The following is a 14,552-nucleotide window of genomic DNA, read 5'->3' on the forward strand; positions in this document are numbered from 1 at the left end:
AAGTATCTTGCAGAACTTAACCATTACCCTACAGTCCAGCCCATACCTGTCTTTTCCTGCTTTTTATAACTGATCTTAAGAAAAAGGAACACAAGATGTTTCACAAAATCATGAGTAGCACATTGCTTTAGTGTATTTACAAATTAAATCCTTCGCACCTAACATTTCCTCCTATGCATCTTATCAGACAGCAGTGTACTAAGGTCCTGAACCAGTGACATGGCACAGTGAAGAGAGAGACTTGAGCTGAGGAAGCAGCTCTGTTCCAATGCCCTGGACTAATGGGGATAGGAGTGTATAAAAAGCAGTTTGGTTGGGGGGTGGAACAAGGGGCGTTAAGAAGCAGATGCTCTCAATCTCCAAAGGAAAGCTGCTCTCTCAGTCAATCCAAGGCTTTACAGGGAAACAAACAAACAAACAAACCCCAACAACCAACAAAAATCTTTTAGCTCAGTGCAGAAATGTAAGAGTATTGTCAAACTTGATAGGCAGGAGTCTATTACATGAAAAATTATTATTCAAGTTTAAAGTAAAGCTTTGTTTAGGTTTTAATGAAAGCAACAGCATTTTAACAACAGAAGTTCTGTTCTTTCTCTTTTTTTCTCCCTTTCCACATCCAGTTCCTCTGCCCCTGCACCTGCTTCCAGTTTTGGCTTCTTGGCAGTGACACTTAAAGAGACATCAGCTGGCAGTGGCAAACCGTTAAAAGCTCCCCTGCAATGAAGCTTTGCAAATGCCAGCCATTTATTCACTGGTGCATGCCAGCTTAACACAAGGTTTCTTTCCCTCTCTCGTCTCTGCTCTCAGATTTCACTTCCAAACAACAGTAAGAAATCTGAGTCATGGCCTAGCTGTTTGAGTATCCATTAAATGTGGTCACTTCTATTTGTTGTTGTCGTAATATTTTGATCCAAAGGGAGTTGCACGGAATTTCAACTATAGCACTGTTTCTTCTTTGCAGACATAGCTGTTGGACCACAAGTTTTGTTCTGTTTTAATGTTTTGTCTTTTTTAACAGATGGTGGGATAGCTAAGCTGCTGAGATCTTGGAGTTATTTTGTTGCCTTTGTAATTTTCCTCTTCTGTTTTTCCACATCCAGAATGCTACCCTGGAAAAAGAAATATAGAAGAAGAAAACAGTGTGGCAAACAGCTTAAGTATTCAAACAAGCAGGCTGTTCCCATGCTGCCTTGGAGATCACAATTCAGTCTGATCTCAAGTGCCCCAATGTAAATTTAGAGCTATTAACAACAACAGATTTCATTAGACTGACTCCAGGATTCTATGTGTGGTAGGATAAAAAATTGGCCGCAATAGGACATTTTTCAATTCACTACATCTTTTCAGCAGAGAGTGAGAAAGTGCCACAGATGTGCAAGAATTCCACAGTATATTTTCCGTGGAAATTTAAGGCTTACCTTTTTTGTGTGTTGTCTGAAGGTTCTTCCTAAGCCATCTGGGAGATAAGGAATGTGATTTTCACAGTCTGAACTACTGAAGATTTCCCTGTGTTCCAAACTCTTTCTACAGATAGTTCTGAGTGGGAAAGAATTGCCCCAGTGCTCTTAATCTGGATAGGTTAAAAAATAAAGTTTTGCTGCAGCAGCGTTTTGGCATGGGGCAGGAACCAGAAGCGTTATGGACATGTTGTTGTCATGTCCTCTTTCAATAAGGGCTGACCCTATTCCCATTTATTGAAAGATTTTTACTGACTTTCATCAAGGTTGAACCAAGAACTTCTGCAAAAGGGTTAACAAAAGCAGTGTACTCTAACTTTTGGACTGAAGAAAAGTGATGTTGCAGAAGAGTTGCAATAAAACCATGAAGGATAAAAGCAGTGTTGAGGGTGGGGGAACAGCTCAGATAGGTAGAGCAAGTGTGAGCCATAGCCTGTTCCAGACACTTAGCTAGATTTATAGTTCTTTACTAAGCTATGAAAAAGCTTAGATGCAGTCAATACAATGTGGGTGAGGAACAGACACATTATAGTCAATGGAAGAGTAAAACAACTACGTCCGAGTACCTGCTTATCCACATTTGTGTTTGAAGAACTGTGACTCTAAGACTGTTGCCTTGAAACCAGATGTGCTGGAAAAACGTAACATGTTCTAACCCTGGATGCTAATGTTTATATGCCTACTGCAGTAATTTACAAGATCTTCTATTTTATGTTAATGTCAGTCATTCAGCTAGAAATTAATGACAGGGTTTGGGTTACACTATCAGGATGAAGGTCCATGAACATAACAGCCAGTTTGCAGGCAAAGAAGCCACTGAGCTTTGGTAAGTACATTTACAGCTAAAACCAATATGGCCCTTGCATCAATGCAGGCACTCCCTGCTGCCCAGAGTGATAGTACAAAGTGATTTGGTGGGAGTTCATTCTCTGAAGGATCAATTACCTCAGAGTGAAAGAACAAATAAAACAGAAAAGCTTGGGAAAAAAGACACGCATGAAGCTTGACCCACAGAGAATGGAAATAAGAACAAATTTAAACAGCTTTTTGTATGAAGTGAAAAGGATTTGGAGTTGTGAGTGAATAGCTACCTGCTGCTTGATATCTCCTTGTTCAGGGAATAAAAGGAATTTCTATCTTCTTTGCAAATAATAAAGACATCTGGCTCCATACCACAGAACAACCTCCAATAACCTGATTTTTGGCTAAGTGCTTGGGTCACAAGAGGAGAGAGGTAGGATGAGATCGTTAAATATATTTCTGCTTGCAGCTTTGATTTTGAACCCAAATCCATAGTCCATTAACCCTAAAATTACAAGGTGACAGAGAAAAAGGAGGCAGAAAGCACACCTAACTGCAAGTGTTGGCAAACATCATATGATCCTTTAAATGAGATAGAGCAGAAATGTTCTAGCACCATTTTCACTTGCATGTGTTTCAGAGCTATAGCTGCCCCAGAAGAGTGCAGGAGTAAGTACAACATTCTCCTGGTTTTGGAAAGTTGATTTTGTAACATAGATGAAGCAGATAATTCTCTTGCTGTCTCTGAAAAGGAAGAATAGATTTCATAACAAAGTATGGGCTTGGCTCAGGTTTGGCATTGTACCAAAAGCACTTTGTCATGTGTTGGGTGTCCTAGATAAACTCCAAATAGAGTTTCTTGAAGCATGGAAACCTTTGCAAATGCAGAGGCAATACAATCCTAAAAATATACTGATTTTGTAATGAAATATTTTCTTTATTCTAGCTCAGAAGAGCTTCAAATATTGAGTGGAAATTACAGGCCTCTGAAACCCTGTGAACAGATGACTTGAAAAGAACTTCTACAAGTCCTATGTGGACCACATTCCTCAAACTCACACTATTTTGATATTTTCTGCCCATAACCTTAGCAGGGTTTATGCTCCTAACTACTTCTAATCTCACAGTGCAACAGTTCCTATTGCCCCATAAAGCCCACTGCTGAACTCATGTCTATCTGCAGTACCTCTGGTGAGGTTGAGAAATCAAGCTCTCTAATAACAGTTCTAATAGCAATATCCCTTTCAATAATAGTGCAGGACATGCTTGCAGGCCTAAACTATTTATGATGTCATGATAACAGACTAGAGCAGTTTGGCTACATCGCTTCTCTTTTATTTTTTAAATTAAAAATAAAGCATCATACATTGAAGTTTGCCCCTTAGGCTGCATGTACAATCAATCTCATCCAAGTCCCAGTCTAAAATAGCTATAATATCTGTATGCCTGAAAATAAGGTCTTTCCTACCTAGTGACTAACCTAGATTCTTTTACTGCAATAAAGCAGAGTACAGCTGAAGGTAAAAACATCTTTGGTAGATAGAACACAGTTTTTGTTAATGTCAGCTAACCTTAATGAAACTAAGCAGAATTTTTCTGGTAAAATCCTCTAGGGTTGAAAAGTCAAAAAAGAGGAAGCAGTCAGTTAGGCTTCAGTGCCTATGACAGGCTAAAGAAGGGAAAAATTTCAATAAATACAAATTTATTAATAAATGAGAGAGACCATACAAGCACAATCCACAATAAAATGACAAAGCAATGAAAAGTTATTATCCATTGTCATGATTTTGGTCTCATACTGTATGTATGGGACATGTAGAATTAGTTAGCAGGAAAACAAAAATCAGACACACACATACTATTACATTTGTATATGTACAAATTATTCATATGCATATATATGTACAAATCGCTGGCAAGAGTTTTGAAAAATTTTTAAAATACTTTAAAAAGTCCAATCTTATCTCTTTTATTACTCAGAGTATTACTGCATTGGGTGAGTCAGTTATCCAGAGCTTCCCATTTCTTCACTTCAGTTAACATATAAAAAATATAAATAAAATTCTGCACCATGGGTTTGAATGCAATGAAAAATTTGGAAGACATGTTGAGCCTTTAATCCTCAAGTGTTACATTTCGCTGAAGAAAAAGACAGAGAACCTTGAGCCAGATCGGCTTTCAGAGTAACACTGAGGTCCCAAAATGCTTTGGAATAGAGGGAATCTGTACTAACAGTTAACATTACTCGATAATAACACTTTATATCTGAACAGCAGTGCACAAGAAGAGTGGAGGTTAAAGGAATCAGCACATATAGAATTATTCTTCATTTGTCACTGTTGCTCAAAATCAGATGCCTTCATGCAGGTAAAACCCAAGAACATTAGGAAGGGACAATGAAGGCTCAAACAATCACTCAGAAAAGCAGCATCAAGGTAAGAGATTAGAAAAACCTGAAAACATGTCTGTAACACTACCAAATTTTGTAAAATAAAACAATATTTGGAAAACAAAATTTTCACAAAGCAGGGAAGATTTAACTAAGACAGAACATTTATCAGTTTCTAGATCCTCAGTGAAGTTACTTAACCCAGAAGTAATACCTAAATTTCAGTGAATATCAACAGAATTAGGGTTCCTCTTTAATCCTTGATCAAATTCCAACATAAATGGCAATATTTCATCCAAAATCTTATTACGGTTTGAATCTATACGCTGTGTTATTCACTTCTCCCAAAATGGAAGTCAGGGTTAACTGGACAGTGCTAAACAGATGGGACATTTCAGCCTAGAGGTGGTTACACTTCAGAACTGGCTTAAAAGTGGAACATGATGCTTTCTGCAATGTTTATATTTAAACTGGTGATTTTAAGAAGGCTCATGAGAATATACAATTGTGAGATGCCCTTCCAGGGACCTAGCTGGTCACTGTCTATGGGTACTAAGTTGCTCAGATAGTTTGGCAATAGATACATCACTAATATTTACAAAGTAATCAGCATGTTGATTAATCACATTCCAAATTTGCAAGCAAGAACACATTGATTTCATTCCAGATACATTCATAGTATTTATTTTGCCTGTGTGTTCAACCTACATTGATAACTGTCCCACATTCACAATGTCCTTCATCTTGAAGAGCTTTAAAGTAATTTACAACTCCAGAACAACTCAGTCTGAGGGGAGCCACACAAACAGGTCTCCCCTTTTCTGCATGCAGATGAGGAGTGGGGATGATGTCAGCCAGCTGTAAAGTGTTTTTTCATCTCTGAGACTCTGAAGACGTATGTATGCTGGATGTGATGGTCATGCATGGGGAGAGTGTAATGAGAACCCATGTTCCTTTCCTACAGTATCTACAGAGAATTCACTGCAGTTCAGGCTGCATGGGGTTCCAGATGCAGCCCTGTCCTGATTTTCAGCATATGTCCCTTTCCCCCTAACACTCAGAGCTACTTTTGCAATTGTTCTTCCAACTAGAAAGGCAGACTAGAACAGCAAGTCTTCTTCAAACTGCTACCAGTGTGGCACACTATATCCACTGGGAGCACTCCTCTCCTTCCATAGAGGTGGGGCCTTATAGGCAGAAATGGGGCCATTTCCACCCTCTCATTCTTCTTAAGAATAAACGTAGAGATATGAAAAACAGGACACACAGCTTTCAGTAGCTCCTTGCTAGATCTCCTGCTCACATACCTGCTCACACTGGTTGTTACTAGTTTTCCAGATCTATGACTGTAACCCTTAAAAAAAAAAGAGTCTATATCTGGCATTTTAAAAAGCTTATGTCCTTTAAAAGTGGCTTATGGCTTCTGTAAAACCTCACTTCAGACATGGTTGGATGCTCAAGGCGTTTCATGTTCCCTTTGGTTTTTCCTCCTCTGGGAAGTAACAGAGGCTGCAAAACACTAACATCATACTTTTCATGCAGTATTTTAAAAGAAAAATGTATCACCTTTTTTACTATGGTCCAAGGATCATCTTCCTTTAAGAGGTGTTTTATGCAGATTTCTGAATCGTTGCATTTCTGTGTCAGACATGGACCAATCCACATTTTTTTATTTAAAATTTAACTTTCAAGCACAGTTGAAAGTTTAGTTCAGTTCAGTGATAAACAATCCATCATTTTTTCATGTAACTAAAACAAACTAATGTTCACAGACCAAATGCTCCTTTAATCAAAATCTCTCTCTGTACGTGGGTTGCCTTTTCTGTGTTTATTACATGCAGTTAAAAGACACTGTTATTTATTCCAATTTCTTTTCCATCTGAGCACTTCAGAGAATTTGAATTCTAGTATCTCATTTGTGGTTGATATTTTCTGATGCAGTACTGTCCACTGAAAGAAGAACAAGCTTGTCTTCTTTAAAAAAAACATACATTTATATATATATATTTGTATGTGTATATATATACACATATATCCACAATCATAAACTGACCTATAGGAAAGCTTGACTTATGTGACATATGGAAAAACATAGGTTCACAAGGAGGTAGAAATTGAAACAGAGTCTGATTCTACCACAATTAAAATAGCTTGCCTCAATCTTTACTGCAATTTAATAGCTAAAGTAACACAGAAAATCTGGACTATACCCATAAGTACCATATTGTAAAAGAATAGCCAACAAAAGGTATTACTAATAAATAACCATGGACTCATTTCCACCTAGTTACTCTACCATAAGTTTGGAGTGACTCCGTTAAAATGAAAATAGGCTCACAAAGCATCAGATCAGAATGTGGCTCGGAATCTGGTATTTGTAGCTCTTTTCATAAGATCCTAGAAATAATCTCTACTTCATTTACACCAGAATATACTTCCAGTGTCTACAGATCTTGGCTTTCCTTTCCTTGCTTGTATCCAATCAAAGGGTATCACCTCAGAAAGCCCCAATGTCTTTCAGTTCCTGTCCCCAGCACTAGCTGGATCATGCTACAGAGTTCTACATGCTCAGGGGACCCGCCAGCTACAGATAGTACCTCGCTCAGTGAGGGGAGTGCCACTGTTCTCTGAGTGCTTTTCTTGGGTTAGATTTGGAAGGGCAATGTGGATCTCAGAAACCTGTAAATGGGGGAAGTAAGATTGGTAGACACAAGCCAGCCCAGAGGAAGGGAGATGGAAAATTCCTCCAAGAATTCTCCTTTTTTTCCCTCACTTTGATATCTCAGTTGAATTTCTTTCCTTCATTATATGTAATCATGGTTTGCATATTGGTTTGTCTCTTACATACACTCCTTACAGGGGAAGATTTACTTCTAGGGGGACAGGACTAAAACACTTGACTTTATTCCATTAATGTGTAAAGCCTGATCAGAAATCCACTGACACCCATGGAAAAAATTCCCACTGACTTCAGCGAGCTCTAGACAGGCCGAAGTCTGCTCTTTTGAACAGTCAGTTCACATTTACTATCATGCCCAGGATCATATACTCAATCCCCCATCGCTTTGTTTGAATTGTGTGTGTGGAATAGAGTTCAGCATGGGATATCACTTCAACAGAGCACAATAGAGGACATGAAAAAATCCACAGCCATCCGCTAGTAAAAACATATCCCTGTGTGAGGCCCCATAGGTTAGTCTAGTTTTCTGACTGAAGAAGTGAGGCATTATGCACTGTGTTAACTGGAACAGAGCATATGCAATCTCTTTTAAAGTTGTTTTTCAGAAAATTTTACTGACATGAATGCTAAGCTCAGAATCTGAATAAACTGATGAGCAATAGGCTGTATTTTATGGTACTTTTAAATTATCCACAAAGTGCTCTATCTATAAACATGGCCACAGACACAGTAATACAGTATGTCCAGAAGGAAAGCTACACTCAACCTCAAAATAAAACAAAGGAAAGGGAAGGGAAATCTAATATATGGGACCTGAACAAGCCATTACCTTCCATAAACATGGATAACCTTCCACCAAAATTACTGATATCTGAGCAGGAAAAGCTTGGCTTTTTTAAACTCATCTCACAAATAGGCTATGAAACTCTTTACAAAGATTAAACCAGTCATGAAAACAACTGAACTTTATTATATTTGGGTCACCTGAACTGTAATTTTAAGCTCATTATCACTGTTATCTGCAGAAAACTCTCTCTTGCTCCCTTTTCCAGTTATAGGAAACTGTGCTTGGAAAAAATAACTGGATGGGGGGCAAAGTGCTCTTTTCCCTGACAGCCTGGGAAATACTCCTGACACCTGTTGCATCCAAGAAACAGAATGTGGTTAAAGTCTCTGCCTCCTTCACATCCCCACTTACCCCTCCTCCCTTACCATTTATAGTGCAAGTTCCAGACGCTTGTTAAATGTATCAGTTTGAAATGTTAAACTTTTTTTTTTCTATTATCAAACATCCTGGTTGGTGAGGACCTTCATCCTTCCAGTGACAAGGGAGACAGTCAGAGGAGAGGAACAAGTCTCTGAACAGCCACACTTTGGCATATGCAGAAACAAAGAGCCATCTGTGCATTCACTACCTGTTCATATATATATTTTTTTTAATATTTTATATATTTATATATTTTATTTAATCTGTTGTTTGTAAGTACATTGGATAGTGCTTCAGGCAGGCAAACAATCATTTCAGATGTTGGGAAAAGGTGATGTGAAAAATTACTGGAAGGGATTGTAAAGGGATAGGTGGATAGGTAGGAGACAGAGGACAAGGGGTAGAAGAGAGACAGCCTGGAGAGGTGAGACAAGGACAGTAAGTCTTCATGGAACTGACTACTTCATTGGGAGAAGCTGGAGAAATGCCATGGCATCCCAGAGCAACACATTTGTCTTGAGGACCTCTTGGTTATAAAGGTTTTCTTCTTTTTTTCTTTACCCCCACTCCCCACATATACCCCCTTCTGGATACTTTCTTTTAGCAAAGGAGCAGGCATGTAATGTCAATTTTCACACCACTCTGCAGCTCTTTTTCTAAAGGTGGGATTCCTCTAGAAATGAAATCTTATATCTGTATGTGCACTCAGAAACACAAATACATCTTCCCTAGCCAGACACAAAGAAGTTACTTCAGTTTCCAGCTTTACACCCCCCCATCCACACCTCTGTGTCCTGTGCCTGCATTCTGGCATTTCCTTAGTTGCTTTATTTCGGTTTCCTCCAGAGACATAATGAAATTCAGAACACTCAGTAAGTAAAACCAAAATAATGCTCATTCTTTTCTCTTCCTTGTTCTTTTCTCTTTCACCTTGCTCACGGTGTTCTTATGGACAGCCTGTGCGTCTTGTTTATGCACATCCTCTTTTGCAGCAAGCGAGAGCTGCTGCTCAGCTAAGCTGTTTGAATATTGAATGACTTTTCATCTCTCCCTCCTCCCTCTTTTGCCATCTCCTCCTCTTTTTTCCCCTTTTCCCTCCTTTTCTGCATTCACCATAGGGAAAAAAAAGGAAAAAGAAATAAGGAAAAAAAAAAAATGCCTTTGGGATTCCTTAAGTCTTTGTTGGCAGAATTCCTTGTTTGTGTTGCAGGTGTGCAGGAGACCTCCTCTGTGTCGTCGCCACAGCAACCTGCCTGTCTAATCTGCTGAATATAAAAAAGAAACAGACAGAGAAAAGCCATCCACCCCCTTCTGCTCCATCCATGAGCCCAAAAGAAGGATATCGTTTCCAAGCATTCCTCATAATTCCCCAGCCATTGCCCAGGCAACAGCCACAAGGAGCTGGCGGGCCCTGCGGAGAGAAAGCAGTCCCTGTCTGGAGTTCATTGCACCACCAGCACCAAACACCTCCCTCCCCCGCCTCATGATTCCCCATTCTCCTTCTTCCCCCTGCACAAATGTTGCATGCACGTGCATGCACACACACACTTGCATATGCAGAGCTTAGACCCAAGCATGTCACTCATGCCTTCCCCCCCTACAGTAGGTCAGACCATGAGAACATGCATTTCATCACCCTTGACTTCGCGTGACCTCCTGTTCCCAGAACACACACCGGGAGAGGCCAACAGAACATTTCAAAACTGTCATCACCCGAATATTTATTCTAAAATGACCCCATGTCCCTTCTATTGTGTCTCTTTTAATGATTCACTGTTGCCAATAGCAGGGTAAATGTTAGATCTAACTTTGTAAAGTTCAGCCTCCCATAGGAAAAATCTAAGAAGTTTTACATTACACAGTAATTGTTGAGCTCATACGGCTCAGCAGCCAGATACTATAGTGATAGATACTTCAGAAATGCCAGCTGGGAACTCAGCATAAGTGTTCGGAAGAGATTATAAAAAGAGGGGTTTGGAAACCTTTGAAGATATTTAAATCTCCAGTCACCTTTCAGATGGGTTGTGTTGCTAAAAGTGTGTATATCAGCTAGAGAAACGACTGGTGAGAGAATTCCCCTTATCAAAACTCGTGGCTTAAAAAGCAGTCCCTTGCAGTTTCAGTTATGACAGCTGTTTCTGGGATATGAAGAGGTTCTTCAGAGCTGTGGGCTCTCCATCCCCTGCATCCAGCAGTGAAAGCTCTCATTTATCTTCCCACCATCATGTTGATGCAGCTGGGTTTGACACTGCTTACCTCAGCACTTTTTTTTTTTGTTAAAAGACAGAAGGCCTACTTGTGATCCCAGCCTTTTCCTATCAAATGACACCCAGCTAGTTGTTTTGGTGACTTATTTACTGGCACTCACCCAGTAAAAACAAAAATGAACGTTCACAACTAATAAATCCTTCAGTCCAGATAGCTTCAGCTACATTAGTAGGATTACATCAAACTGTCCAGACTGATAACTGGCGCTCCCTGGGAACCTGAATACTAGCAAGTACAGGGGTGACGCCTATTGCATCCTTTATGCATTCACATGGCCTGTACTTTGATCATATAGTGTACAGGAGAGTAACATACACAGTTCTAGAAAGGGGGTGTGGATTAAAAAAGTAATCTTCTTCCCTCTTGCTTGTTGGATTTATTTGGACACGTTTAGTATAAACTAAACAGCAAAAGAGTATAAATAGACTGCACAGCATAAGAGCGTAAACTCTGCCAGAGAGACTAGGCAGACAGGAAGAGCATTTCCATCTTTCTCACCTACAGTGAAGGACACCATTTTACTGCAGACAAAAGGTCAAAAAAGTTTAGCTAATGCAACGCTGTGCTGTGCACTGCTGCATACAGGCTTAGGTCACTCCCCTCTGGAACATTATAGGAAGTGAAAACATTCCTTCAGTGCACTGATGATAACATTATTTAGCATTGTATTCCTCTTTCTGATCACTGTAACTTCCTTATAGAGCTGAAGTATAATATTTCCATTGGTGACAGGGCTCTGCTTTCTAAACCTGTGACATAGCTCCATGTAAAATCTTTTCACATTGCAGCTCAGGAGGGATAGTGTTGAGCAATTCCTCTTACAGCAAAGACCGTTTCTACTAATTTGCAGACATGATTCGTTTAACAATTCATTGAACAGCCCGGAGTGTGATAGACTAGGATGTAGGTCTCTGTCAGGCATGCCTTGGTTTAAAACAGGAAGCTAATCGTAGTTCATAAGAAAGTAACTATCTGAAACATATTCTAGCTTTTTTACTCTCTAGAAAGGTTTACCACTTCCTTCTGCTTCTTGTGAAAAAAACCCCAAGATTATACTGTGTACCAATTAAGTATTGGCATGGAGGTGACTTGTTCTCCATGCTTTATAAAGACAAACCAGAAAATCCACTGTTGTGCAGAGGAACTCTACCTTACAGTCCTAACATCTGCCTAGCAACAAAGTTTAAATGTTAGTTCTGCTCCCACAGAAAGCTCAGAAACATATGCATCTAGCAAAATGGTGGGGAGAAGAAATGAGGGGGCTGTTTGGTGATAAACTGTGTCTTCGAGAACAGCTGTGTGGGAGGTATGTAGATGAGGTTTTGTTGAAGGGGAAAGTACAGGAAGTACTGTAGCTCCGACACATGTTCTTAATGAAAAGTGCTTGATAAAGCAGGCATTCTGCCACCCTGTGACATCCACTCACAGCATCAAAACATGAAAGAGTTAAGAAGAGGGAAGGTATCATGGAAAGAAAGATGGTTCTACCATTAAGCTTGGCAGTCAGGAGGCAGCAATTCAATGTCAATAGCTGCCACAGGTTGCCTGCATGACCCTGGTCACGTCAAATCACTTAATCTTGTATTGACTCCATTTCCCATCTGCAACATAGGAACAATTCTTTGTCAGGCATTATTTATTTTCTCTTTAATTTATACCATAAATTTAGCCCTTTGTTTATTTAGACTTCAGGACAATGATTCATGCTTAAGTATCTGCACAGTGCATTACAGATTGGAATTCTAATTTCCCATGGGATATTTACATAGGGCAGATATTTAAAAATTTAAGAGTAGGTAATCTGTTATTAGTGCAGCAGAAAAGAGGTACTGTCCTGTAATTAAAAATACAGTAAGTTGAGGAAGACACATTTCTTCAATGTGGAACAGCTAAAATGTAACAAGTTGTGTGATTTCCAGAAATTTGGAAAATTGAAGTAAAGGTATGTGTTACAGTACTGAAAAAGCAGAACCCCAACAATCTAAAACAAATCCATAGTAAACGAGTTAAAATTATTTCTTAAGAAAACTTTTTCTTAAATTTCTTAAACTAACTTTCTTCTGCTTGTTCTAGTTTCAACTACTGAAAGACAACATTTAGGCTGTCTTTGAGACTCAGCTTCCTGTAGGTAAATCAGATGTTTGTTTTCTTTTAAGCAAAGGAAAAGTACTGATGTTTTAATAACCAAAAAAATAGAAAGATGTGTTTATCTCTGAAGATGAGCTGTTTACAGGATGTTGCCAACATGGCATTACACTCTTCAGGTGCTCAAAAACTGCATGCTCTTCAAAGGAGAGGTGTTTGTACTCTAGGAACCACAGCGACTTCATACTTCTGCAGAGGAGAGGTATGGATTTCTAATGCTAGATATTCAGTCCTGCTAAAAGAATTGGGTAAAAACTACCCCTAGGTTCTCTTTAACATGCCTGGTATGGTATTGTGAAAACGTCAGCATGTTTGCTGACCACTGCAGATGCCACTGCTATCTGAAAAAGGGGGCTTATATTTTCAGCATCTGTCTCTGTTGTACAGATATCAATTTATATCTTTATTTTACTGGATATAGCAGGCTTATACAGCTGTCACAAAGAAGAGACCTTATTCTACCTTTCTACTCCTTTATTATTCATGATATGGAAGAGCACAGATTCAAATCCTGCTTGCCTGTTATGAGATAAAGGAAACCATGGTTTCTATTACACTGACAGCACTCCATCCAGAAAAACGGAAAATATTATATTTTTTCTTTCATCCAGAATTCACTGCTTTTTAATTACATTCAGTGAGACTTCTATATAGATTAATGTGGAGCCAGGGAATAAACCTGTTTAACAGCCAAATCCTTATTCAACAAGTCCGTAGGCTGTAAGATCATTGTGTTCATCCAGGGTGACCTGCAGCACAATGCACACCATTAGACTTCCCTAATCAAGTTCCTTGATTAATTGCAACAGGTGATGTGCTTGGGCTGAGGATAGATGATTAAGCAGAACATTAACTTCTCCCTCGAAGACACATCTTCACAGTCTTCATCTAACTGGAAAACTAGCACTAACCAGTACATCAAATAGATAAATTTAGTCACCAAAGGAAGGATAGAAGCTTACATTGCACTGGTGTTAAATACAACGGCAATAACTCTCACAAAGCATATCTACCTTTGAAATTTTCTCAAAAGCAGCATGTTAGTTTTACAAATGTTTTGTTCCCCCACTTACTGCTCTCCCTTGCTGAGTGATATCCCCCTTCACTCTTTGCCTCTCCTCAATGTTTTGACTGTAGATTTAGTTCAGAACCTGCATGTAGTATTTCCGATCTAATACAAGAGTTAATCAAGAGAGGGTTCACTCAAGGCCAAGTTCAGCCATACGTGTGAGTACCAGCTGGATTCTTTAAAGAAGCCCATGTATAATACTCTTGGGAACAAGCTGCTCCAGACTCCCATCAGCCTATCTGAACTTTACAGGACTGAATCAGCCCAGAAGGAATCTGTTTTATAGTGAACTTTGGAGGTAATTCCCTGCACTTGGAGAAATATTTACAATAACCCAGGTCAGCAGAATTTAAGTGACACAAAAAAAAAAAAAAAAGTAGTACGTTAAATATTTCTGCTCTTTCTTTTTGTACATTATGCTAGGAAGAACTATGATTTATATCTAGGTGTACTAAAATTACCAGTCATCAAATCTCTGCACCTAAATAAGTCACTGCACCTAAATAAATACTGACAGTGTACTTAAATGAGAACTA

The 14,552-nt window shown here is 39.1% G+C and overlaps 1 long non-coding RNA gene across 1 annotated transcript in view; it reads right to left on the reverse strand.

Annotated features, from left to right (window-relative positions):
• Positions 1–380: 380 nt before the first annotated feature.
• The window catches only part of LOC135310437 (uncharacterized), a 137,731-nt gene continuing 123,559 nt past the window's right edge, over positions 381–14,552 (reverse strand). Inside the window, exon 4 of the long non-coding RNA XR_010370495.1 lies at positions 381–1,109. This is a non-coding gene — a long non-coding RNA (uncharacterized LOC135310437). The remainder of the gene's footprint in view (positions 1,110–14,552) is intronic.

The sequence above is a fragment of the Phalacrocorax carbo genome, chromosome Z (assembly GCF_963921805.1).
Source record: "Phalacrocorax carbo chromosome Z, bPhaCar2.1, whole genome shotgun sequence".
Taxonomy (NCBI): Eukaryota; Metazoa; Chordata; class Aves; order Suliformes; family Phalacrocoracidae; genus Phalacrocorax; species Phalacrocorax carbo.